At 45.1% G+C, this 24009-nt stretch overlaps 17 non-coding genes across 17 annotated transcripts; all 17 read right to left on the bottom strand.

Annotated features, from left to right (window-relative positions):
- Positions 1-1108: 1108 nt before the first annotated feature.
- Positions 1109-1180, bottom strand: trnad-guc (transfer RNA aspartic acid (anticodon GUC)). The gene has a single exon. It is a non-coding gene; the product is annotated as a tRNA-Asp (tRNA).
- A 743-nt stretch (positions 1181-1923) lies between these two features.
- Positions 1924-1995, bottom strand: trnad-guc (transfer RNA aspartic acid (anticodon GUC)). Its single transcript has one exon. It is a non-coding gene; the product is annotated as a tRNA-Asp (tRNA).
- A 1550-nt stretch (positions 1996-3545) lies between these two features.
- trnad-guc (transfer RNA aspartic acid (anticodon GUC)) lies at positions 3546-3617 on the bottom strand. The gene has a single exon. It is a non-coding gene; the product is annotated as a tRNA-Asp (tRNA).
- Positions 3618-4355: 738 nt separating this feature from the next.
- trnad-guc (transfer RNA aspartic acid (anticodon GUC)) lies at positions 4356-4427 on the bottom strand. The gene has a single exon. It is a non-coding gene; the product is annotated as a tRNA-Asp (tRNA).
- Positions 4428-5164: 737 nt separating this feature from the next.
- On the bottom strand, positions 5165-5236 carry trnad-guc (transfer RNA aspartic acid (anticodon GUC)). Its single transcript has one exon. It is a non-coding gene; the product is annotated as a tRNA-Asp (tRNA).
- Positions 5237-6785: 1549 nt separating this feature from the next.
- On the bottom strand, positions 6786-6857 carry trnad-guc (transfer RNA aspartic acid (anticodon GUC)). Its single transcript has one exon. It is a non-coding gene; the product is annotated as a tRNA-Asp (tRNA).
- Positions 6858-7597: 740 nt separating this feature from the next.
- trnad-guc (transfer RNA aspartic acid (anticodon GUC)) lies at positions 7598-7668 on the bottom strand. The gene has a single exon. It is a non-coding gene; the product is annotated as a tRNA-Asp (tRNA).
- A 741-nt stretch (positions 7669-8409) lies between these two features.
- trnad-guc (transfer RNA aspartic acid (anticodon GUC)) lies at positions 8410-8481 on the bottom strand. The gene has a single exon. It is a non-coding gene; the product is annotated as a tRNA-Asp (tRNA).
- Positions 8482-10842: 2361 nt separating this feature from the next.
- trnad-guc (transfer RNA aspartic acid (anticodon GUC)) lies at positions 10843-10914 on the bottom strand. The gene has a single exon. It is a non-coding gene; the product is annotated as a tRNA-Asp (tRNA).
- Positions 10915-11653: 739 nt separating this feature from the next.
- Positions 11654-11725, bottom strand: trnad-guc (transfer RNA aspartic acid (anticodon GUC)). Its single transcript has one exon. It is a non-coding gene; the product is annotated as a tRNA-Asp (tRNA).
- A 2361-nt stretch (positions 11726-14086) lies between these two features.
- trnad-guc (transfer RNA aspartic acid (anticodon GUC)) lies at positions 14087-14158 on the bottom strand. The gene has a single exon. It is a non-coding gene; the product is annotated as a tRNA-Asp (tRNA).
- Positions 14159-14898: 740 nt separating this feature from the next.
- Positions 14899-14969, bottom strand: trnad-guc (transfer RNA aspartic acid (anticodon GUC)). Its single transcript has one exon. It is a non-coding gene; the product is annotated as a tRNA-Asp (tRNA).
- Positions 14970-15706: 737 nt separating this feature from the next.
- trnad-guc (transfer RNA aspartic acid (anticodon GUC)) lies at positions 15707-15778 on the bottom strand. Its single transcript has one exon. It is a non-coding gene; the product is annotated as a tRNA-Asp (tRNA).
- A 1550-nt stretch (positions 15779-17328) lies between these two features.
- On the bottom strand, positions 17329-17400 carry trnad-guc (transfer RNA aspartic acid (anticodon GUC)). The gene has a single exon. It is a non-coding gene; the product is annotated as a tRNA-Asp (tRNA).
- Positions 17401-18140: 740 nt separating this feature from the next.
- trnad-guc (transfer RNA aspartic acid (anticodon GUC)) lies at positions 18141-18212 on the bottom strand. Its single transcript has one exon. It is a non-coding gene; the product is annotated as a tRNA-Asp (tRNA).
- Positions 18213-18951: 739 nt separating this feature from the next.
- trnad-guc (transfer RNA aspartic acid (anticodon GUC)) lies at positions 18952-19023 on the bottom strand. The gene has a single exon. It is a non-coding gene; the product is annotated as a tRNA-Asp (tRNA).
- Positions 19024-19762: 739 nt separating this feature from the next.
- Positions 19763-19834, bottom strand: trnad-guc (transfer RNA aspartic acid (anticodon GUC)). The gene has a single exon. It is a non-coding gene; the product is annotated as a tRNA-Asp (tRNA).
- Positions 19835-24009: the final 4175 nt, after the last annotated feature.

Here is a 24009-nt window from a genome sequence, read left to right on the forward strand (position 1 = left end):
CGTTGAGAATTCGACCAAAGACCAGAGACTTCTGTTGGCCTGGCAATCTAACACAGATTTCCTCCTCAAGGGTTTGGATACTTGTCGAAATTACATGTTCAAATCTTCTTGCATTGGCCGGGAATCGAACCCGGGCCTCCCGCGTGGCAGGCGAGAATTCTACCACTGAACAACCAATGCCTTGGAAAGCTGAGTTAACCCCAAAGGCTGGAAATCGTATCATAAAGCTTTTTCCCAAGAATATTTTCCACTTTGTGGGCTCAGCAACATTGTTCACCCTAAAAAAAAGTAGTCCTTTCTCCCCGTCGGGAATTGAACCCCGGTCTCCCGCGTGACAGGCGGGGATACTCACCACTATACTAACGAGGAGCAGGTGGGTTGGACCTTTGAAAAAACGTGGAGCATTGGTACTAACCCTAAGTTTGGAGTGTTGGGCTTAAACCCTTCTAACAAAAATATCTGTAGAGACTGAATGGTTGGAGCTAGGAACTACTATGACCCCTTTATGGAAAGCTGAGACTCTCACAAACACGTACATGTAGTCGATTCTGCTCTATACCGCTCACAAGCCACACAATACTAGTTAGAAGGTGAGGCGTTTGTGGGAAATCCCAGGACATTGTCACAAATGCCAAACTCAAGACAGTTGTCACTGACAAGTTGGTTACTCTTTCCCATTTAACAACTAAAGCCTTGCACAAAGTAAATCACCTCACACGCTGGAAGTCTGCAATGGATTCACCAAAGTCTACTGAGAATGAGTAAATGTCCAAACTGTAAATGAAAGCAAAGTCATATTTTTCAAGAGTCCGTTGAGAATTCGACCAAAGACCAGAGACTTCTGTTGGCCTGGCAATCTAACACAGATTTCCTCCTCAAGGGTTTGGATACTTGTCGAAATTACATGTTCAAATCTTCTTGCATTGGCCGGGAATCGAACCCGGGCCTCCCGCGTGGCAGGCGAGAATTCTACCACTGAACAACCAATGCCTTGGAAAGCTGAGTTAACCCCAAAGGCTGGAAATCGTATCATAAAGTTTTTTCCCAAGAATATTTTCCACTTTGTGGGCTCAGCAACATTGTTCACCCTAAAAAAAAGTAGTCCTTTCTCCCCGTCGGGGAATTGAACCCCGGTCTCCCGCGTGACAGGCGGGGATACTCACCACTATACTAACGAGGAGCAGGTGGGTTGGACCTTTGAAAAAACGTGGAGCATTGGTACTAACCCTAAGTTTGGAGTGTTGGGCTTAAACCCTTCTAACAAAAATATCTGTAGAGACTGAATGGTTGGAGCTAGGAACTACTATGACCCCTTTATGGAAAGCTGAGACTCTCACAAACACGTACATGTAGTCGATTCTGCTCTATACCGCTCACAAGCCACACAATACTAGTTAGAAGGTGAGGCGTTTGTGGGAAATCCCAGGACATTGTCACAAATGCCAAACTCAAGACAGTTGTCACTGACAAGTTGGTTACTCTTTCCCATTTAACAACTAAAGCCTTGCACAAAGTAAATCACCTCACACGCTGGAAGTCTGCAATGGATTCACCAAAGTCTACTGAGAATGAGTAAATGTCCAAACTGTAAATGAAAGCAAAGTCATATTTTTCAAGAGTCCGTTGAGAATTCGACCAAAGACCAGAGACTTCTGTTGGCCTGGCAATCTAACACAGATTTCCTCCTCAAGGGTTTGGATACTTGTCGAAATTACATGTTCAAATCTTCTTGCATTGGCCGGGAATCGAACCCGGGCCTCCCGCGTGGCAGGCGAGAATTCTACCACTGAACAACCAATGCCTTGGAAAGCTGAGTTAACCCCAAAGGCTGGAAATCGTATCATAAAGCTTTTTTCCCAAGAATATTTTCCACTTTGTGGGCTCAGCAACATTGTTCACCCTAAAAAAAAAAAGTAGTCCTTTCTCCCCGTCGGGGAATTGAACCCCGGTCTCCCGCGTGACAGGCGGGGATACTCACCACTATACTAACGAGGAGCAGGTGGGTTGGACCTTTGAAAAAACGTGGAGCATTGGTACTAACCCTAAGTTTGGAGTGTTGGGCTTAAACCCTTCTAACAAAAATATCTGTAGAGACTGAATGGTTGGAGCTAGGAACTACTATGACCCCTTTATGGAAAGCTGAGACTCTCACAAACACGTACATGTAGTCGATTCTGCTCTATACCGCTCACAAGCCACACAATACTAGTTAGAAGGTGAGGCGTTTGTGGGAAATCCCAGGACATTGTCACAAATGCCAAACTCAAGACAGTTGTCACTGACAAGTTGGTTACTCTTTCCCATTTAACAACTAAAGCCTTGCACAAAGTAAATCACCTCACACGCTGGAAGTCTGCAATGGATTCACCAAAGTCTACTGAGAATGAGTAAATGTCCAAACTGTAAATGAAAGCAAAGTCATATTTTTCAAGAGTCCGTTGAGAATTCGACCAAAGACCAGAGACTTCTGTTGGCCTGGCAATCTAACACAGATTTCCTCCTCAAGGGTTTGGATACTTGTCGAAATTACATGTTCAAATCTTCTTGCATTGGCCGGGAATCGAACCCGGGCCTCCCGCGTGGCAGGCGAGAATTCTACCACTGAACAACCAATGCCTTGGAAAGCTGAGTTAACCCCAAAGGCTGGAAATCGTATCATAAAGCTTTTTTCCCAAGAATATTTTCCACTTTGTGGGCTCAGCAACATTGTTCACCCTAAAAAAAAGTAGTCCTTTCTCCCCGTCGGGAATTGAACCCCGGTCTCCCGCGTGACAGGCGGGGATACTCACCACTATACTAACGAGGAGCAGGTGGGTTGGACCTTTGAAAAAACGTGGAGCATTGGTACTAACCCTAAGTTTGGAGTGTTGGGCTTAAACCCTTCTAACAAAAATATCTGTAGAGACTGAATGGTTGGAGCTAGGAACTACTATGACCCCTTTATGGAAAGCTGAGACTCTCACAAACACGTACATGTAGTCGATTCTGCTCTATACCGCTCACAAGCCACACAATACTAGTTAGAAGGTGAGGCGTTTGTGGGAAATCCCAGGACATTGTCACAAATGCCAAACTCAAGACAGTTGTCACTGACAAGTTGGTTACTCTTTCCCATTTAACAACTAAAGCCTTGCACAAAGTAAATCACCTCACACGCTGGAAGTCTGCAATGGATTCACCAAAGTCTACTGAGAATGAGTAAATGTCCAAACTGTAAATGAAAGCAAAGTCATATTTTTCAAGAGTCCGTTGAGAATTCGACCAAAGACCAGAGACTTCTGTTGGCCTGGCAATCTAACACAGATTTCCTCCTCAAGGGTTTGGATACTTGTCGAAATTACATGTTCAAATCTTCTTGCATTGGCCGGGAATCGAACCCGGGCCTCCCGCGTGGCAGGCGAGAATTCTACCACTGAACAACCAATGCCTTGGAAAGCTGAGTTAACCCCAAAGGCTGGAAATCGTATCATAAAGCTTTTTTCCCAAGAATATTTTCCACTTTGTGGGCTCAGCAACATTGTTCACCCTAAAAAAAGTAGTCCTTTCTCCCCGTCGGGGAATTGAACCCCGGTCTCCCGCGTGACAGGCGGGGATACTCACCACTATACTAACGAGGAGCAGGTGGGTTGGACCTTTGAAAAAACGTGGAGCATTGGTACTAACCCTAAGTTTGGAGTGTTGGGCTTAAACCCTTCTAACAAAAATATCTGTAGAGACTGAATGGTTGGAGCTAGGAACTACTATGACCCCTTTATGGAAAGCTGAGACTCTCACAAACACGTACATGTAGTCGATTCTGCTCTATACCGCTCACAAGCCACACAATACTAGTTAGAAGGTGAGGCGTTTGTGGGAAATCCCAGGACATTGTCACAAATGCCAAACTCAAGACAGTTGTCACTGACAAGTTGGTTACTCTTTCCCATTTAACAACTAAAGCCTTGCACAAAGTAAATCACCTCACACGCTGGAAGTCTGCAATGGATTCACCAAAGTCTACTGAGAATGAGTAAATGTCCAAACTGTAAATGAAAGCAAAGTCATATTTTTCAAGAGTCCGTTGAGAATTCGACCAAAGACCAGAGACTTCTGTTGGCCTGGCAATCTAACACAGATTTCCTCCTCAAGGGTTTGGATACTTGTCGAAATTACATGTTCAAATCTTCTTGCATTGGCCGGGAATCGAACCCGGGCCTCCCGCGTGGCAGGCGAGAATTCTACCACTGAACAACCAATGCCTTGGAAAGCTGAGTTAACCCCAAAGGCTGGAAATCGTATCATAAAGCTTTTTCCCAAGAATATTTTCCACTTTGTGGGCTCAGCAACATTGTTCACCCTAAAAAAAGTAGTCCTTTCTCCCCGTCGGGGAATTGAACCCCGGTCTCCCGCGTGACAGGCGGGGATACTCACCACTATACTAACGAGGAGCAGGTGGGTTGGACCTTTGAAAAAACGTGGAGCATTGGTACTAACCCTAAGTTTGGAGTGTTGGGCTTAAACCCTTCTAACAAAAATATCTGTAGAGACTGAATGGTTGGAGCTAGGAACTACTATGACCCCTTTATGGAAAGCTGAGACTCTCACAAACACGTACATGTAGTCGATTCTGCTCTATACCGCTCACAAGCCACACAATACTAGTTAGAAGGTGAGGCGTTTGTGGGAAATCCCAGGACATTGTCACAAATGCCAAACTCAAGACAGTTGTCACTGACAAGTTGGTTACTCTTTCCCATTTAACAACTAAAGCCTTGCACAAAGTAAATCACCTCACACGCTGGAAGTCTGCAATGGATTCACCAAAGTCTACTGAGAATGAGTAAATGTCCAAACTGTAAATGAAAGCAAAGTCATATTTTTCAAGAGTCCGTTGAGAATTCGACCAAAGACCAGAGACTTCTGTTGGCCTGGCAATCTAACACAGATTTCCTCCTCAAGGGTTTGGATACTTGTCGAAATTACATGTTCAAATCTTCTTGCATTGGCCGGGAATCGAACCCGGGCCTCCCGCGTGGCAGGCGAGAATTCTACCACTGAACAACCAATGCCTTGGAAAGCTGAGTTAACCCCAAAGGCTGGAAATCGTATCATAAAGCTTTTTCCCAAGAATATTTTCCACTTTGTGGGCTCAGCAACATTGTTCACCCTAAAAAAGTAGTCCTTTCTCCCCGTCGGGGAATTGAACCCCGGTCTCCCGCGTGACAGGCGGGGATACTCACCACTATACTAACGAGGAGCAGGTGGGTTGGACCTTTGAAAAAACGTGGAGCATTGGTACTAACCCTAAGTTTGGAGTGTTGGGCTTAAACCCTTCTAACAAAAATATCTGTAGAGACTGAATGGTTGGAGCTAGGAACTACTATGACCCCTTTATGGAAAGCTGAGACTCTCACAAACACGTACATGTAGTCGATTCTGCTCTATACCGCTCACAAGCCACACAATACTAGTTAGAAGGTGAGGCGTTTGTGGGAAATCCCAGGACATTGTCACAAATGCCAAACTCAAGACAGTTGTCACTGACAAGTTGGTTACTCTTTCCCATTTAACAACTAAAGCCTTGCACAAAGTAAATCACCTCACACGCTGGAAGTCTGCAATGGATTCACCAAAGTCTACTGAGAATGAGTAAATGTCCAAACTGTAAATGAAAGCAAAGTCATATTTTTCAAGAGTCCGTTGAGAATTCGACCAAAGACCAGAGACTTCTGTTGGCCTGGCAATCTAACACAGATTTCCTCCTCAAGGGTTTGGATACTTGTCGAAATTACATGTTCAAATCTTCTTGCATTGGCCGGGAATCGAACCCGGGCCTCCCGCGTGGCAGGCGAGAATTCTACCACTGAACAACCAATGCCTTGGAAAGCTGAGTTAACCCCAAAGGCTGGAAATCGTATCATAAAGCTTTTTCCCAAGAATATTTTCCACTTTGTGGGCTCAGCAACATTGTTCACCCTAAAAAAAAGTAGTCCTTTCTCCCCGTCGGGGAATTGAACCCGGTCTCCCGCGTGACAGGCGGGGATACTCACCACTATACTAACGAGGAGCAGGTGGGTTGGACCTTTGAAAAAACGTGGAGCATTGGTACTAACCCTAAGTTTGGAGTGTTGGGCTTAAACCCTTCTAACAAAAATATCTGTAGAGACTGAATGGTTGGAGCTAGGAACTACTATGACCCCTTTATGGAAAGCTGAGACTCTCACAAACACGTACATGTAGTCGATTCTGCTCTATACCGCTCACAAGCCACACAATACTAGTTAGAAGGTGAGGCGTTTGTGGGAAATCCCAGGACATTGTCACAAATGCCAAACTCAAGACAGTTGTCACTGACAAGTTGGTTACTCTTTCCCATTTAACAACTAAAGCCTTGCACAAAGTAAATCACCTCACACGCTGGAAGTCTGCAATGGATTCACCAAAGTCTACTGAGAATGAGTAAATGTCCAAACTGTAAATGAAAGCAAAGTCATATTTTTCAAGAGTCCGTTGAGAATTCGACCAAAGACCAGAGACTTCTGTTGGCCTGGCAATCTAACACAGATTTCCTCCTCAAGGGTTTGGATACTTGTCGAAATTACATGTTCAAATCTTCTTGCATTGGCCGGGAATCGAACCCGGGCCTCCCGCGTGGCAGGCGAGAATTCTACCACTGAACAACCAATGCCTTGGAAAGCTGAGTTAACCCCAAAGGCTGGAAATCGTATCATAAATTTTTTTCCCAAGAATATTTTCCACTTTGTGGGCTCAGCAACATTGTTCACCCTAAAAAAAAGTAGTCCTTTCTCCCCGTCGGGGAATTGAACCCCGGTCTCCCGCGTGACAGGCGGGGATACTCACCACTATACTAACGAGGAGCAGGTGGGTTGGACCTTTGAAAAAACGTGGAGCATTGGTACTAACCCTAAGTTTGGAGTGTTGGGCTTAAACCCTTCTAACAAAAATATCTGTAGAGACTGAATGGTTGGAGCTAGGAACTACTATGACCCCTTTATGGAAAGCTGAGACTCTCACAAACACGTACATGTAGTCGATTCTGCTCTATACCGCTCACAAGCCACACAATACTAGTTAGAAGGTGAGGCGTTTGTGGGAAATCCCAGGACATTGTCACAAATGCCAAACTCAAGACAGTTGTCACTGACAAGTTGGTTACTCTTTCCCATTTAACAACTAAAGCCTTGCACAAAGTAAATCACCTCACACGCTGGAAGTCTGCAATGGATTCACCAAAGTCTACTGAGAATGAGTAAATGTCCAAACTGTAAATGAAAGCAAAGTCATATTTTTCAAGAGTCCGTTGAGAATTCGACCAAAGACCAGAGACTTCTGTTGGCCTGGCAATCTAACACAGATTTCCTCCTCAAGGGTTTGGATACTTGTCGAAATTACATGTTCAAATCTTCTTGCATTGGCCGGGAATCGAACCCGGGCCTCCCGCGTGGCAGGCGAGAATTCTACCACTGAACAACCAATGCCTTGGAAAGCTGAGTTAACCCCAAAGGCTGGAAATCGTATCATAAAGCTTTTTTCCCAAGAATATTTTCCACTTTGTGGGCTCAGCAACATTGTTCACCCTAAAAAAAAGTAGTCCTTTCTCCCCGTCGGGGAATTGAACCCCGGTCTCCCGCGTGACAGGCGGGATACTCACCACTATACTAACGAGGAGCAGGTGGGTTGGACCTTTGAAAAAACGTGGAGCATTGGTACTAACCCTAAGTTTGGAGTGTTGGGCTTAAACCCTTCTAACAAAAATATCTGTAGAGACTGAATGGTTGGAGCTAGGAACTACTATGACCCCTTTATGGAAAGCTGAGACTCTCACAAACACGTACATGTAGTCGATTCTGCTCTATACCGCTCACAAGCCACACAATACTAGTTAGAAGGTGAGGCGTTTGTGGGAAATCCCAGGACATTGTCACAAATGCCAAACTCAAGACAGTTGTCACTGACAAGTTGGTTACTCTTTCCCATTTAACAACTAAAGCCTTGCACAAAGTAAATCACCTCACACGCTGGAAGTCTGCAATGGATTCACCAAAGTCTACTGAGAATGAGTAAATGTCCAAACTGTAAATGAAAGCAAAGTCATATTTTTCAAGAGTCCGTTGAGAATTCGACCAAAGACCAGAGACTTCTGTTGGCCTGGCAATCTAACACAGATTTCCTCCTCAAGGGTTTGGATACTTGTCGAAATTACATGTTCAAATCTTCTTGCATTGGCCGGGAATCGAACCCGGGCCTCCCGCGTGGCAGGCGAGAATTCTACCACTGAACAACCAATGCCTTGGAAAGCTGAGTTAACCCCAAAGGCTGGAAATCGTATCATAAAGCTTTTTTCCCAAGAATATTTTCCACTTTGTGGGCTCAGCAACATTGTTCACCCTAAAAAAAAAGTAGTCCTTTCTCCCCGTCGGGGAATTGAACCCCGGTCTCCCGCGTGACAGGCGGGGATACTCACCACTATACTAACGAGGAGCAGGTGGGTTGGACCTTTGAAAAAACGTGGAGCATTGGTACTAACCCTAAGTTTGGAGTGTTGGGCTTAAACCCTTCTAACAAAAATATCTGTAGAGACTGAATGGTTGGAGCTAGGAACTACTATGACCCCTTTATGGAAAGCTGAGACTCTCACAAACACGTACATGTAGTCGATTCTGCTCTATACCGCTCACAAGCCACACAATACTAGTTAGAAGGTGAGGCGTTTGTGGGAAATCCCAGGACATTGTCACAAATGCCAAACTCAAGACAGTTGTCACTGACAAGTTGGTTACTCTTTCCCATTTAACAACTAAAGCCTTGCACAAAGTAAATCACCTCACACGCTGGAAGTCTGCAATGGATTCACCAAAGTCTACTGAGAATGAGTAAATGTCCAAACTGTAAATGAAAGCAAAGTCATATTTTTCAAGAGTCCGTTGAGAATTCGACCAAAGACCAGAGACTTCTGTTGGCCTGGCAATCTAACACAGATTTCCTCCTCAAGGGTTTGGATACTTGTCGAAATTACATGTTCAAATCTTCTTGCATTGGCCGGGAATCGAACCCGGGCCTCCCGCGTGGCAGGCGAGAATTCTACCACTGAACAACCAATGCCTTGGAAAGCTGAGTTAACCCCAAAGGCTGGAAATCGTATCATAAAGCTTTTTTCCCAAGAATATTTTCCACTTTGTGGGCTCAGCAACATTGTTCACCCTAAAAAAAAAAGTAGTCCTTTCTCCCCGTCGGGAATTGAACCCCGGTCTCCCGCGTGACAGGCGGGATACTCACCACTATACTAACGAGGAGCAGGTGGGTTGGACCTTTGAAAAAACGTGGAGCATTGGTACTAACCCTAAGTTTGGAGTGTTGGGCTTAAACCCTTCTAACAAAAATATCTGTAGAGACTGAATGGTTGGAGCTAGGAACTACTATGACCCCTTTATGGAAAGCTGAGACTCTCACAAACACGTACATGTAGTCGATTCTGCTCTATACCGCTCACAAGCCACACAATACTAGTTAGAAGGTGAGGCGTTTGTGGGAAATCCCAGGACATTGTCACAAATGCCAAACTCAAGACAGTTGTCACTGACAAGTTGGTTACTCTTTCCCATTTAACAACTAAAGCCTTGCACAAAGTAAATCACCTCACACGCTGGAAGTCTGCAATGGATTCACCAAAGTCTACTGAGAATGAGTAAATGTCCAAACTGTAAATGAAAGCAAAGTCATATTTTTCAAGAGTCCGTTGAGAATTCGACCAAAGACCAGAGACTTCTGTTGGCCTGGCAATCTAACACAGATTTCCTCCTCAAGGGTTTGGATACTTGTCGAAATTACATGTTCAAATCTTCTTGCATTGGCCGGGAATCGAACCCGGGCCTCCCGCGTGGCAGGCGAGAATTCTACCACTGAACAACCAATGCCTTGGAAAGCTGAGTTAACCCCAAAGGCTGGAAATCGTATCATAAAGCTTTTTCCCAAGAATATTTTCCACTTTGTGGGCTCAGCAACATTGTTCACCCTAAAAAAAAGTAGTCCTTTCTCCCCGTCGGGAATTGAACCCCGGTCTCCCGCGTGACAGGCGGGATACTCACCACTATACTAACGAGGAGCAGGTGGGTTGGACCTTTGAAAAAACGTGGAGCATTGGTACTAACCCTAAGTTTGGAGTGTTGGGCTTAAACCCTTCTAACAAAAATATCTGTAGAGACTGAATGGTTGGAGCTAGGAACTACTATGACCCCTTTATGGAAAGCTGAGACTCTCACAAACACGTACATGTAGTCGATTCTGCTCTATACCGCTCACAAGCCACACAATACTAGTTAGAAGGTGAGGCGTTTGTGGGAAATCCCAGGACATTGTCACAAATGCCAAACTCAAGACAGTTGTCACTGACAAGTTGGTTACTCTTTCCCATTTAACAACTAAAGCCTTGCACAAAGTAAATCACCTCACACGCTGGAAGTCTGCAATGGATTCACCAAAGTCTACTGAGAATGAGTAAATGTCCAAACTGTAAATGAAAGCAAAGTCATATTTTTCAAGAGTCCGTTGAGAATTCGACCAAAGACCAGAGACTTCTGTTGGCCTGGCAATCTAACACAGATTTCCTCCTCAAGGGTTTGGATACTTGTCGAAATTACATGTTCAAATCTTCTTGCATTGGCCGGGAATCGAACCCGGGCCTCCCGCGTGGCAGGCGAGAATTCTACCACTGAACAACCAATGCCTTGGAAAGCTGAGTTAACCCCAAAGGCTGGAAATCGTATCATAAAGCTTTTTTCCCAAGAATATTTTCCACTTTGTGGGCTCAGCAACATTGTTCACCCTAAAAAAAAGTAGTCCTTTCTCCCCGTCGGGGAATTGAACCCCGGTCTCCCGCGTGACAGGCGGGGATACTCACCACTATACTAACGAGGAGCAGGTGGGTTGGACCTTTGAAAAAACGTGGAGCATTGGTACTAACCCTAAGTTTGGAGTGTTGGGCTTAAACCCTTCTAACAAAAATATCTGTAGAGACTGAATGGTTGGAGCTAGGAACTACTATGACCCCTTTATGGAAAGCTGAGACTCTCACAAACACGTACATGTAGTCGATTCTGCTCTATACCGCTCACAAGCCACACAATACTAGTTAGAAGGTGAGGCGTTTGTGGAAATCCCAGGACATTGTCACAAATGCCAAACTCAAGACAGTTGTCACTGACAAGTTGGTTACTCTTTCCCATTTAACAACTAAAGCCTTGCACAAAGTAAATCACCTCACACGCTGGAAGTCTGCAATGGATTCACCAAAGTCTACTGAGAATGAGTAAATGTCCAAACTGTAAATGAAAGCAAAGTCATATTTTTCAAGAGTCCGTTGAGAATTCGACCAAAGACCAGAGACTTCTGTTGGCCTGGCAATCTAACACAGATTTCCTCCTCAAGGGTTTGGATACTTGTCGAAATTACATGTTCAAATCTTCTTGCATTGGCCGGGAATCGAACCCGGGCCTCCCGCGTGGCAGGCGAGAATTCTACCACTGAACAACCAATGCCTTGGAAAGCTGAGTTAACCCCAAAGGCTGGAAATCGTATCATAAAGCTTTTTTCCCAAGAATATTTTCCACTTTGTGGGCTCAGCAACATTGTTCACCCTAAAAAAAAGTAGTCCTTTCTCCCCGTCGGGGAATTGAACCCCGGTCTCCCGCGTGACAGGCAGGGATACTCACCACTATACTAACGAGGAGCAGGTGGGTTGGACCTTTGAAAAAACGTGGAGCATTGGTACTAACCCTAAGTTTGGAGTGTTGGGCTTAAACCCTTCTAACAAAAATATCTGTAGAGACTGAATGGTTGGAGCTAGGAACTACTATGACCCCTTTATGGAAAGCTGAGACTCTCACAAACACGTACATGTAGTCGATTCTGCTCTATACCGCTCACAAGCCACACAATACTAGTTAGAAGGTGAGGCGTTTGTGGGAAATCCCAGGACATTGTCACAAATGCCAAACTCAAGACAGTTGTCACTGACAAGTTGGTTACTCTTTCCCATTTAACAACTAAAGCCTTGCACAAAGTAAATCACCTCACACGCTGGAAGTCTGCAATGGATTCACCAAAGTCTACTGAGAATGAGTAAATGTCCAAACTGTAAATGAAAGCAAAGTCATATTTTTCAAGAGTCCGTTGAGAATTCGACCAAAGACCAGAGACTTCTGTTGGCCTGGCAATCTAACACAGATTTCCTCCTCAAGGGTTTGGATACTTGTCGAAATTACATGTTCAAATCTTCTTGCATTGGCCGGGAATCGAACCCGGGCCTCCCGCGTGGCAGGCGAGAATTCTACCACTGAACAACCAATGCCTTGGAAAGCTGAGTTAACCCCAAAGGCTGGAAATCGTATCATAAAGCTTTTTTCCCAAGAATATTTTCCACTTTGTGGGCTCAGCAACATTGTTCACCCTAAAAAAAAGTAGTCCTTTCTCCCCGTCGGGAATTGAACCCCGGTCTCCCGCGTGACAGGCGGGGATACTCACCACTATACTAACGAGGAGCAGGTGGGTTGGACCTTTGAAAAAACGTGGAGCATTGGTACTAACCCTAAGTTTGGAGTGTTGGGCTTAAACCCTTCTAACAAAAATATCTGTAGAGACTGAATGGTTGGAGCTAGGAACTACTATGACCCCTTTATGGAAAGCTGAGACTCTCACAAACACGTACATGTAGTCGATTCTGCTCTATACCGCTCACAAGCCACACAATACTAGTTAGAAGGTGAGGCGTTTGTGGGAAATCCCAGGACATTGTCACAAATGCCAAACTCAAGACAGTTGTCACTGACAAGTTGGTTACTCTTTCCCATTTAACAACTAAAGCCTTGCACAAAGTAAATCACCTCACACGCTGGAAGTCTGCAATGGATTCACCAAAGTCTACTGAGAATGAGTAAATGTCCAAACTGTAAATGAAAGCAAAGTCATATTTTTCAAGAGTCCGTTGAGAATTCGACCAAAGACCAGAGACTTCTGTTGGCCTGGCAATCTAACACAGATTTCCTCCTCAAGGGTTTGGATACTTGTCGAAATTACATGTTCAAATCTTCTTGCATTGGCCGGGAATCGAACCCGGGCCTCCCGCGTGGCAGGCGAGAATTCTACCACTGAACAACCAATGCCTTGGAAAGCTGAGTTAACCCCAAAGGCTGGAAATCGTATCATAAAGCTTTTTTCCCAAGAATATTTTCCACTTTGTGGGCTCAGCAACATTGTTCACCCTAAAAAAAAGTAGTCCTTTCTCCCCGTCGGGGAATTGAACCCCGGTCTCCCGCGTGACAGGCAGGATACTCACCACTATACTAACGAGGAGCAGGTGGGTTGGACCTTTGAAAAAACGTGGAGCATTGGTACTAACCCTAAGTTTGGAGTGTTGGGCTTAAACCCTTCTAACAAAAATATCTGTAGAGACTGAATGGTTGGAGCTAGGAACTACTATGACCCCTTTATGGAAAGCTGAGACTCTCACAAACACGTACATGTAGTCGATTCTGCTCTATACCGCTCACAAGCCACACAATACTAGTTAGAAGGTGAGGCGTTTGTGGGAAATCCCAGGACATTGTCACAAATGCCAAACTCAAGACAGTTGTCACTGACAAGTTGGTTACTCTTTCCCATTTAACAACTAAAGCCTTGCACAAAGTAAATCACCTCACACGCTGGAAGTCTGCAATGGATTCACCAAAGTCTACTGAGAATGAGTAAATGTCCAAACTGTAAATGAAAGCAAAGTCATATTTTTCAAGAGTCCGTTGAGAATTCGACCAAAGACCAGAGACTTCTGTTGGCCTGGCAATCTAACACAGATTTCCTCCTCAAGGGTTTGGATACTTGTCGAAATTACATGTTCAAATCTTCTTGCATTGGCCGGGAATCGAACCCGGGCCTCCCGCGTGGCAGGCGAGAATTCTACCACTGAACAACCAATGCCTTGGAAAGCTGAGTTAACCCCAAAGGCTGGAAATCGTATCATAAATTTTTTTCCCAAGAATATTTTCCACTTTGTGGGCTCAGCAACATTGTTCACCCTAAAAAAAAGTAGTCCTTTCTCCCCGTCGGGGAATTGAACCCCGGTCTCCCGCGTGACAGGCGGGGATACTCACCACTATACTAACGAGGAGCAGGTGGGTTGGACCTTTGAAAAAACGTGGAGCATTGGTACTAACCCTAAGTTTGGAGTGTTGGGCTTAAACCCTTCTAACAAAAATATCTGTAGAGACTGAATGGTTGGAGCTAGGAACTACTATGACCCCTTTATGGAAAGCTGAGACTCTCACAAACACGTACATGTAGTCGATTCTGCTCTATACCGCTCACAAGCCACACAATACTAGTTAGAAGGTGAGGCGTTTGTGGGAAATCCCAGGACATTGTCACAAATGCCAAACTCAAGACAGTTGTCACTGACAAGTTGGTTACTCTTTCCCATTTAACAACTAAAGCCTTGCACAAAGTAAATCACCTCACACGCTGGAAGTCTGCAATGGATTCACCAAAGTCTACTGAGAATGAGTAAATGTCCAAACTGTAAATGAAAGCAAAGTCATATTTTTCAAGAGTCCGTTGAGAATTCGACCAAAGACCAGAGACTTCTGTTGGCCTGGCAATCTAACACAGATTTCCTCCTCAAGGGTTTGGATACTTGTCGAAATTACATGTTCAAATCTTCTTGCATTGGCCGGGAATCGAACCCGGGCCTCCCGCGTGGCAGGCGAGAATTCTACCACTGAACAACCAATGCCTTGGAAAGCTGAGTTAACCCCAAAGGCTGGAAATCGTATCATAAAGCTTTTTTCCCAAGAATATTTTCCACTTTGTGGGCTCAGCAACATTGTTCACCCTAAAAAAAAGTAGTCCTTTCTCCCCGTCGGGGAATTGAACCCCGGTCTCCCGCGTGACAGGCGGGATACTCACCACTATACTAACGAGGAGCAGGTGGGTTGGACCTTTGAAAAAACGTGGAGCATTGGTACTAACCCTAAGTTTGGAGTGTTGGGCTTAAACCCTTCTAACAAAAATATCTGTAGAGACTGAATGGTTGGAGCTAGGAACTACTATGACCCCTTTATGGAAAGCTGAGACTCTCACAAACACGTACATGTAGTCGATTCTGCTCTATACCGCTCACAAGCCACACAATACTAGTTAGAAGGTGAGGCGTTTGTGGGAAATCCCAGGACATTGTCACAAATGCCAAACTCAAGACAGTTGTCACTGACAAGTTGGTTACTCTTTCCCATTTAACAACTAAAGCCTTGCACAAAGTAAATCACCTCACACGCTGGAAGTCTGCAATGGATTCACCAAAGTCTACTGAGAATGAGTAAATGTCCAAACTGTAAATGAAAGCAAAGTCATATTTTCAAGAGTCCGTTGAGAATTCGACCAAAGACCAGAGACTTCTGTTGGCCTGGCAATCTAACACAGATTTCCTCCTCAAGGGTTTGGATACTTGTCGAAATTACATGTTCAAATCTTCTTGCATTGGCCGGGAATCGAACCCGGGCCTCCCGCGTGGCAGGCGAGAATTCTACCACTGAACAACCAATGCCTTGGAAAGCTGAGTTAACCCCAAAGGCTGGAAATCGTATCATAAAGCTTTTTTCCCAAGAATATTTTCCACTTTGTGGGCTCAGCAACATTGTTCACCCTAAAAAAGTAGTCCTTTCTCCCCGTCGGGGAATTGAACCCCGGTCTCCCGCGTGACAGGCAGGGATACTCACCACTATACTAACGAGGAGCAGGTGGGTTGGACCTTTGAAAAAACGTGGAGCATTGGTACTAACCCTAAGTTTGGAGTGTTGGGCTTAAACCCTTCTAACAAAAATATCTGTAGAGACTGAATGGTTGGAGCTAGGAACTACTATGACCCCTTTATGGAAAGCTGAGACTCTCACAAACACGTACATGTAGTCGATTCTGCTCTATACCGCTCACAAGCCACACAATACTAGTTAGAAGGTGAGGCGTTTGTGGGAAATCCCAGGACATTGTCACAAATGCCAAACTCAAGACAGTTGTCACTGACAAGTTGGTTACTCTTTCCCATTTAACAACTAAAGCCTTGCACAAAGTAAATCACCTCACACGCTGGAAGTCTGCAATGGATTCACCAAAGTCTACTGAGAATGAGTAAATGTCCAAACTGTAAATGAAAGCAAAGTCATATTTTTCAAGAGTCCGTTGAGAATTCGACCAAAGACCAGAGACTTCTGTTGGCCTGGCAATCTAACACAGATTTCCTCCTCAAGGGTTTGGATACTTGTCGAAATTACATGTTCAAATCTTCTTGCATTGGCCGGGAATCGAACCCGGGCCTCCCGCGTGGCAGGCGAGAATTCTACCACTGAACAACCAATGCCTTGGAAAGCTGAGTTAACCCCAAAGGCTGGAAATCGTATCATAAATTTTTTTCCCAAGAATATTTTCCACTTTGTGGGCTCAGCGACATTGTTCACCCTAAAAAAAAGTAGTCCTTTCTCCCCGTCGGGGAATTGAACCCGGTCTCCCGCGTGACAGGCGGGGATACTCACCACTATACTAACGAGGAGCAGGTGGGTTGGACCTTTGAAAAAACGTGGAGCATTGGTACTAACCCTAAGTTTGGAGTGTTGGGCTTAAACCCTTCTAACAAAAATATCTGTAGAGACTGAATGGTTGGAGCTAGGAACTACTATGACCCCTTTATGGAAAGCTGAGACTCTCACAAACACGTACATGTAGTCGATTCTGCTCTATACCGCTCACAAGCCACACAATACTAGTTAGAAGGTGAGGCGTTTGTGGGAAATCCCAGGACATTGTCACAAATGCCAAACTCAAGACAGTTGTCACTGACAAGTTGGTTACTCTTTCCCATTTAACAACTAAAGCCTTGCACAAAGTAAATCACCTCACACGCTGGAAGTCTGCAATGGATTCACCAAAGTCTACTGAGAATGAGTAAATGTCCAAACTGTAAATGAAAGCAAAGTCATATTTTTCAAGAGTCCGTTGAGAATTCGACCAAAGACCAGAGACTTCTGTTGGCCTGGCAATCTAACACAGATTTCCTCCTCAAGGGTTTGGATACTTGTCGAAATTACATGTTCAAATCTTCTTGCATTGGCCGGGAATCGAACATGGGCCTCCCGCATGGTATGCGAGAATTCTACCACTGAACAACCAATGCCTTGGAAAGCTGAGTTAACCCCAAAGGCTGGAAATCGTATCATAAAGCTTTTTTCCCAAGAATATTTTCCACTTTGTGGGCTCAGCAACATTGTTCACCCTAAAAAAAAGTAGTCCTTTCTCCCCGTCGGGGAATTGAACCCCGGTCTCCCGCGTGACAGGCGGGGATACTCACCACTATACTAACGAGGAGCAGGTGGGTTGGACCTTTGAAAAAACGTGGAGCATTGGTACTAACCCTAAGTTTGGAGTGTTGGGCTTAAACCCTTCTAACAAAAATATCTGTAGAGACTGAATGGTTGGAGCTAGGAACTACTATGACCCCTTTATGGAAAGCTGAGACTCTCACAAACACGTACATGTAGTCGATTCTGCTCTATACCGCTCACAAGCCACACAATACTAGTTAGAAGGTGAGGCGTTTGTGGGAAATCCCAGGACATTGTCACAAATGCCAAACTCAAGACAGTTGTCACTGACAAGTTGGTTACTCTTTCCCATTTAACAACTAAAGCCTTGCACAAAGTAAATCACCTCACACGCTGGAAGTCTGCAATGGATTCACCAAAGTCTACTGAGAATGAGTAAATGTCCAAACTGTAAATGAAAGCAAAGTCATATTTTTCAAGAGTCCGTTGAGAATTCGACCAAAGACCAGAGACTTCTGTTGGCCTGGCAATCTAACACAGATTTCCTCCTCAAGGGTTTGGATACTTGTCGAAATTACATGTTCAAATCTTCTTGCATTGGCCGGGAATCGAACCCGGGCCTCCCGCGTGGCAGGCGAGAATTCTACCACTGAACAACCAATGCCTTGGAAAGCTGAGTTAACCCCAAAGGCTGGAAATCGTATCATAAAGCTTTTTTCCCAAGAATATTTTCCACTTTGTGGGCTCAGCAACATTGTTCACCCTAAAAAAAAGTAGTCCTTTCTCCCCGTCGGGGAATTGAACCCCGGTCTCCCGCGTGACAGGCAGTGATACTCACCACTATACTAACGAGGAGCAGGTGGGTTGGACCTTTGAAAAAACGTGGAGCATTGGTACTAACCCTAAGTTTGGAGTGTTGGGCTTAAACCCTTCTAACAAAAATATCTGTAGAGACGGAATGGTTGGAGCTAGGAACTACTATGACCCCTTTATGGAAAGCTGAGACTCTCACAAACACGTACATGTAGTCGATTCTGCTCTATACCGCTCACAAGCCACACAATACTAGTTAGAAGGTGAGGCGTTTGTGGGAAATCCCAGGACATTGTCACAAATGCCAAACTCAAGACAGTTGTCACTGACAAGTTGGTTACTCTTTCCCATTTAACAACTAAAGCCTTGCACAAAGTAAATCACCTCACACGCTGGAAGTCTGCAATGGATTCACCAAAGTCTACTGAGAATGAGTAAATGTCCAAACTGTAAATGAAAGCAAAGTCATATTTTTCAAGAGTCCGTTGAGAATTCGACCAAAGACCAGAGACTTCTGTTGGCCTGGCAATCTAACACAGATTTCCTCCTCAAGGGTTTGGATACTTGTCGAAATTACATGTTCAAATCTTCTTGCATTGGCCGGGAATCGAACCCGGGCCTCCCGCGTGGCAGGCGAGAATTCTACCACTGAACAACCAATGCCTTGGAAAGCTGAGTTAACCCCAAAGGCTGGAAATCGTATCATAAAGCTTTTTTCCCAAGAATATTTTCCACTTTGTGGGCTCAGCAACATTGTTCACCCTAAAAAAAGTAGTCCTTTCTCCCCGTCGGGGAATTGAACCCCGGTCTCCCGCGTGACAGGCGGGGATACTCACCACTATACTAACGAGGAGCAGGTGGGTTGGACCTTTGAAAAAACGTGGAGCATTGGTACTAACCCTAAGTTTGGAGTGTTGGGCTTAAACCCTTCTAACAAAAATATCTGTAGAGACTGAATGGTTGGAGCTAGGAACTACTATGACCCCTTTATGGAAAGCTGAGACTCTCACAAACACGTACATGTAGTCGATTCTGCTCTATACCGCTCACAAGCCACACAATACTAGTTAGAAGGTGAGGCGTTTGTGGGAAATCCCAGGACATTGTCACAAATGCCAAACTCAAGACAGTTGTCACTGACAAGTTGGTTACTCTTTCCCATTTAACAACTAAAGCCTTGCACAAAGTAAATCACCTCACACGCTGGAAGTCTGCAATGGATTCACCAAAGTCTACTGAGAATGAGTAAATGTCCAAACTGTAAATGAAAGCAAAGTCATATTTTTCAAGAGTCCGTTGAGAATTCGACCAAAGACCAGAGACTTCTGTTGGCCTGGCAATCTAACACAGATTTCCTCCTCAGGGGTTTGGATACTTGTCGAAATTACATGTTCAAATCTTCTTGCATTGGCCGGGAATCGAACCCGGGCCTCCCGCGTGGCAGGCGAGAATTCTACCACTGAACAACCAATGCCTTGGAAAGCTGAGTTAACCCCAAAGGCTGGAAATCGTATCATAAAGCTTTTTTCCCAAGAATATTTTCCACTTTGTGGGCTCAGCAACATTGTTCACCCTAAAAAAAGTAGTCCTTTCTCCCCGTCGGGGAATTGAACCCCGGTCTCCCGCGTGACAGGCGGGGATACTCACCACTATACTAACGAGGAGCAGGTGGGTTGGACCTTTGAAAAAACGTGGAGCATTGGTACTAACCCTAAGTTTGGAGTGTTGGGCTTAAACCCTTCTAACAAAAATATCTGTAGAGACTGAATGGTTGGAGCTAGGAACTACTATGACCCCTTTATGGAAAGCTGAGACTCTCACAAACACGTACATGTATTCTGCTCTATACCGCTCACAAGCCACACAATACTAGTTAGAAGGTGAGGCGTTTGTGGGAAATCCCAGGACATTGTCACAAATGCCAAACTCAAGACAGTTGTCACTGACAAGTTGGTTACTCTTTCCCATTTAACAACTAAAGCCTTGCACAAAGTAAATCACCTCACACGCTGGAAGTCTGCAATGGATTCACCAAAGTCTACTGAGAATGAGTAAATGTCCAAACTGTAAATGAAAGCAAAGTCATATTTTTCAAGAGTCCGTTGAGAATTCGACCAAAGACCAGAGACTTCTGTTGGCCTGGCAATCTAACACAGATTTCCTCCTCGGGGGTTTGGATACTTGTCGAAATTACATGTTCAAATCTTCTTCCATTGGCCGGGAATCGAACCCGGGCCTCCCGCGTGGCAGGCGAGAATTCTACCACTGAACAACAAATGCCTTGGAAAGCTGAGTTAACCCCAAAGGCTGGAAATCGTATCATAAAGCTTTTTTCCCAAGATTATTTTCCACTTTGTGGGCTCAGCGACATTGTTCACCCTAAAAAAAAGTAGTCCTTTCTCCCCGTCGGGAATTGAACCCCGGTCTCCCGCGTGACAGGCGGGGATACTCACCACTATACTAACGAGGAGCAGGTGGGTTGGACCTTTGAAAAAACGTGGAGCATTGGTACTAACCCTAAGTTTGGAGTGTTGGGCTTAAACCCTTCTAACAAAAATATCTGTAGAGACTGAATGGTTGGAGCTAGGAACTACTATGACCCCTTTATGGAAAGCTGAGACTCTCACAAACACGTACATGTAGTCGATTCTGCTCTATACCGCTCACAAGCCACACAATACTAGTTAGAAGGTGAGGCATTTGTGGGAAATCCCAGGACATTGTCACAAATGCCAAACTCAAGACAGTTGTCACTGACAAGTTGGTTACTCTTTCCCATTTAACAACTAAAGCCTTGCACAAAGTAAATCACCTCACACGCTGGAAGTCTGCAATGGATTCACCAAAGTCTACTGAGAATGAGTAAATGTCCAAACTGTAAATGAAAGCAAAGTCATATTGTTCAAGAGTCCGTTGAGAATTCGACCAAAGACCAGAGACTTCTGTTGGCCTGGCAATCTAACACAGATTTCCTCCTCAGGGGTTTGGATACTTGTCGAAATTACATGTTCAAATCTTCTTGCATTGGCCGGGAATCGAACCCGGGCCTCCCGCGTGGCAGGCGAGAATTCTACCACTGAACAACCAATGCCTTGGAAAGCTGAGTTAACCCCAAAGGCTGGAAATCGTATCATAAAGCTTTTTTCCCAAGATTATTTTCCACTTTGTGGGCTCAGCAACATTGTTCACCCTAAAAAAGTAGTCCTTTCTCCCCGTCGGGAATTGAACCCCGGTCTCCCGCGTGACAGGCGGGGATACTCACCACTATACTAACGAGGAGCAGGTGGGTTGGACCTTTGAAAAAACGTGGAGCATTGGTACTAACCCTAAGTTTGGAGTGTTGGGCTTAAACCCTTCTAACAAAAATATCTGTAGAGACTGAATGGTTGGAGCTAGGAACTACTATGACCCCTTTATGGAAAGCTGAGACTCTCACAAACACGTACATGTAGTGGATTGTGCTCTATACCGCTCACAAGCCACACAATACTAGTTAGAAGGTGAGGCGTTTGTGGGAAATCCCAGGACATTGTCAAAAATGCCAAACTCAAGACAGTTGTCACTGACAAGTTGGTTACTCTTTCCCATTTAACAACTAAAGCCTTGCACAAAGTAAATCACCTCACACACTGGAAATCTGCAATGGATTCACCAAAGTCTACTGAGAATGAGTAAATGAGTAAATGTCCAAACTGTAAATGAAAGCAAAGTCATATTTTTCAAGAGTCAGTTGAGAATTCGACCAAGACCAGAGATTTCTGTTGGCGTGGCAATCTAAAACAGATTTCCTCCTCGGGGGTTTGCATACTTGTCGAAATTACATGTTCAAAACTTCTTGCATTGGCCGGGAATCGAACCCGGGCCTCCCCAAAATCGTATCATAAAGCTTTTTCCCAATAAGGCAGAACAGTTGAAACTGGAGCAGCAGCACGGCCAGGTGGACTGGGGAAACCAAGGAGTCATCATGTCAGGTAGTCCTGGGGCATGGTCCTAGGGCTCAGGTCCTCCAAGAGAGAGAAAGAAAGAGAGAAGGAGAGAATTAGAGAACACACACTTAGATTCACACAGGACACCGAATAGGACAGGAGAAGTATTCCAGATATAACAAACTGACCATAGCCCCCCGACACATAAACTACTGCAGCATAAATACTGGAGGCTGAGACAGGAGGGGTCAGGAGACACTGTGGACCCATCCGAGGACACCCCCAGACAGGGCCAAACAGGAAGGATATAACCCCACCAACTTTGCCAAAGCACAGCCCCCACACCACTAGAGGGATATCTTCAACCACCAACTTACCATCCTGAGACAAGGCTGAGTATAGCCCACAAAGAGGGCGCCAACCCAGACAGGATGACCACATCAGTAAGCCAGTGACTCAGCCCCTGTAATAGGGTTAAAGGCAGAGAATCCCAGTGGAAAGAGGGGAACTGGCCAGGCAGAGACAGCAAGGGCGGTTCGTTGCTCCAGAGCCTTTCCGTTCACCTTCCCACTCCTGGGCCAGACTACACTCAACCATATGACCCAGTGAAGAGATGAGTCTTCAGTAAAGACTTAAAGGTTGAGACCGAGTTTGCGTCTCTGACATGGGTAGGCAGACTGTTCCATAAAAATGGAGCTCTATAGGAGAAAGCCCTGCCTCCAGCTGTTTGCTTAGAAATTCTAGGGATAATTAGGAGGCCTGCGTCTTGTGACCGTAGCCTACGTGTAGGTATGTACGGCAGGACCAAATCAGAGAGATAGGTAGGAGCAAGCCCATGTAATGCTTTGTAGGTTAGCAGTAACACCTTGATATCAGCCCTTGCTTTGACAGGAAGCCAGTGTAGGGAGGCTAGCACTGGAGTAATATGATCACATTTTTTGGTTCTAGTCAGGATTCTAGCAGCCATATTTAGCACTAACTGAAGTTTATTTAGTGCTTTGTCCGGGTAGGCGAAGGTAGAGCATTGCAGTAGTCTAACCTAGAAGTGACAAAAGGATGGATTAATTCTTCTGCATCACTTTTGGTTGGCCTCACGGTCGCCAGGTACAGTTCAAGTTGGAGCAAAAACCCCTGACACCCAGCCGCCGCTCCATCATAATCCCTCGGCAGGGCAAGACGGAGAGCGCCGGAGCCGGATGCGAAGGGAGGAGAAGGTGGATCCATCGATGGAGGAACAGAGAGGAGACCACTCCTCTCCCATCGGTCCATTCTCTCCATCATCTGATCCATCGCCGATCCTATCCGATGGAGGACACGTTCCTCCATCGATGGAACCTGAGACAGAAGTTGACCACGGCCTATCACCCACAGACCGAGTAAATTGAAACTTGAACACAATGATTGCTTCCTTTGTAGGGACCCAGCACAAACACTGGGAGAAGCAACTTTATTATATATATATATATATATATATATATATATATATATATATATATATTTTAACCTTTATTTAACTAGGCAAGTCAGTTAAGAACAAACTTTTATTTTCAATGACAGCCTAGGAAGAGTGGGTTAACTGCCTGTTCAGGGGCAGAAGAACAGTTTGTACCTTGTCAGCTCAGGGGTTTGAACTTGCAACCTTCCGGTTACTAGTACAACAGTCTAACCACTAGGCTACCCTGCCACCTTCACGAGTTTCGATTTGCCCTGAATTCTGCTGTGCAAGAGTCCACTGGAGTCACACCTGCAGAGCTGAACCTCAGTCGTCCTCTCCGAGGACCCTTGGATATGGTGCTACAGCCCCAGCAGCTTACTCCAGACTCTGCATGCTATGACCAGGTAGTCCATCTCCACGACTTGAGAGCTCTTGTCTCAAAGAACATGATCCAGGCTCGACTCAAGCAGAAGAGAAA

The sequence above is a fragment of the Oncorhynchus nerka genome, linkage group LG4 (genome assembly GCF_034236695.1).
Source record: "Oncorhynchus nerka isolate Pitt River linkage group LG4, Oner_Uvic_2.0, whole genome shotgun sequence".
Taxonomy (NCBI): Eukaryota; Metazoa; Chordata; class Actinopteri; order Salmoniformes; family Salmonidae; genus Oncorhynchus; species Oncorhynchus nerka.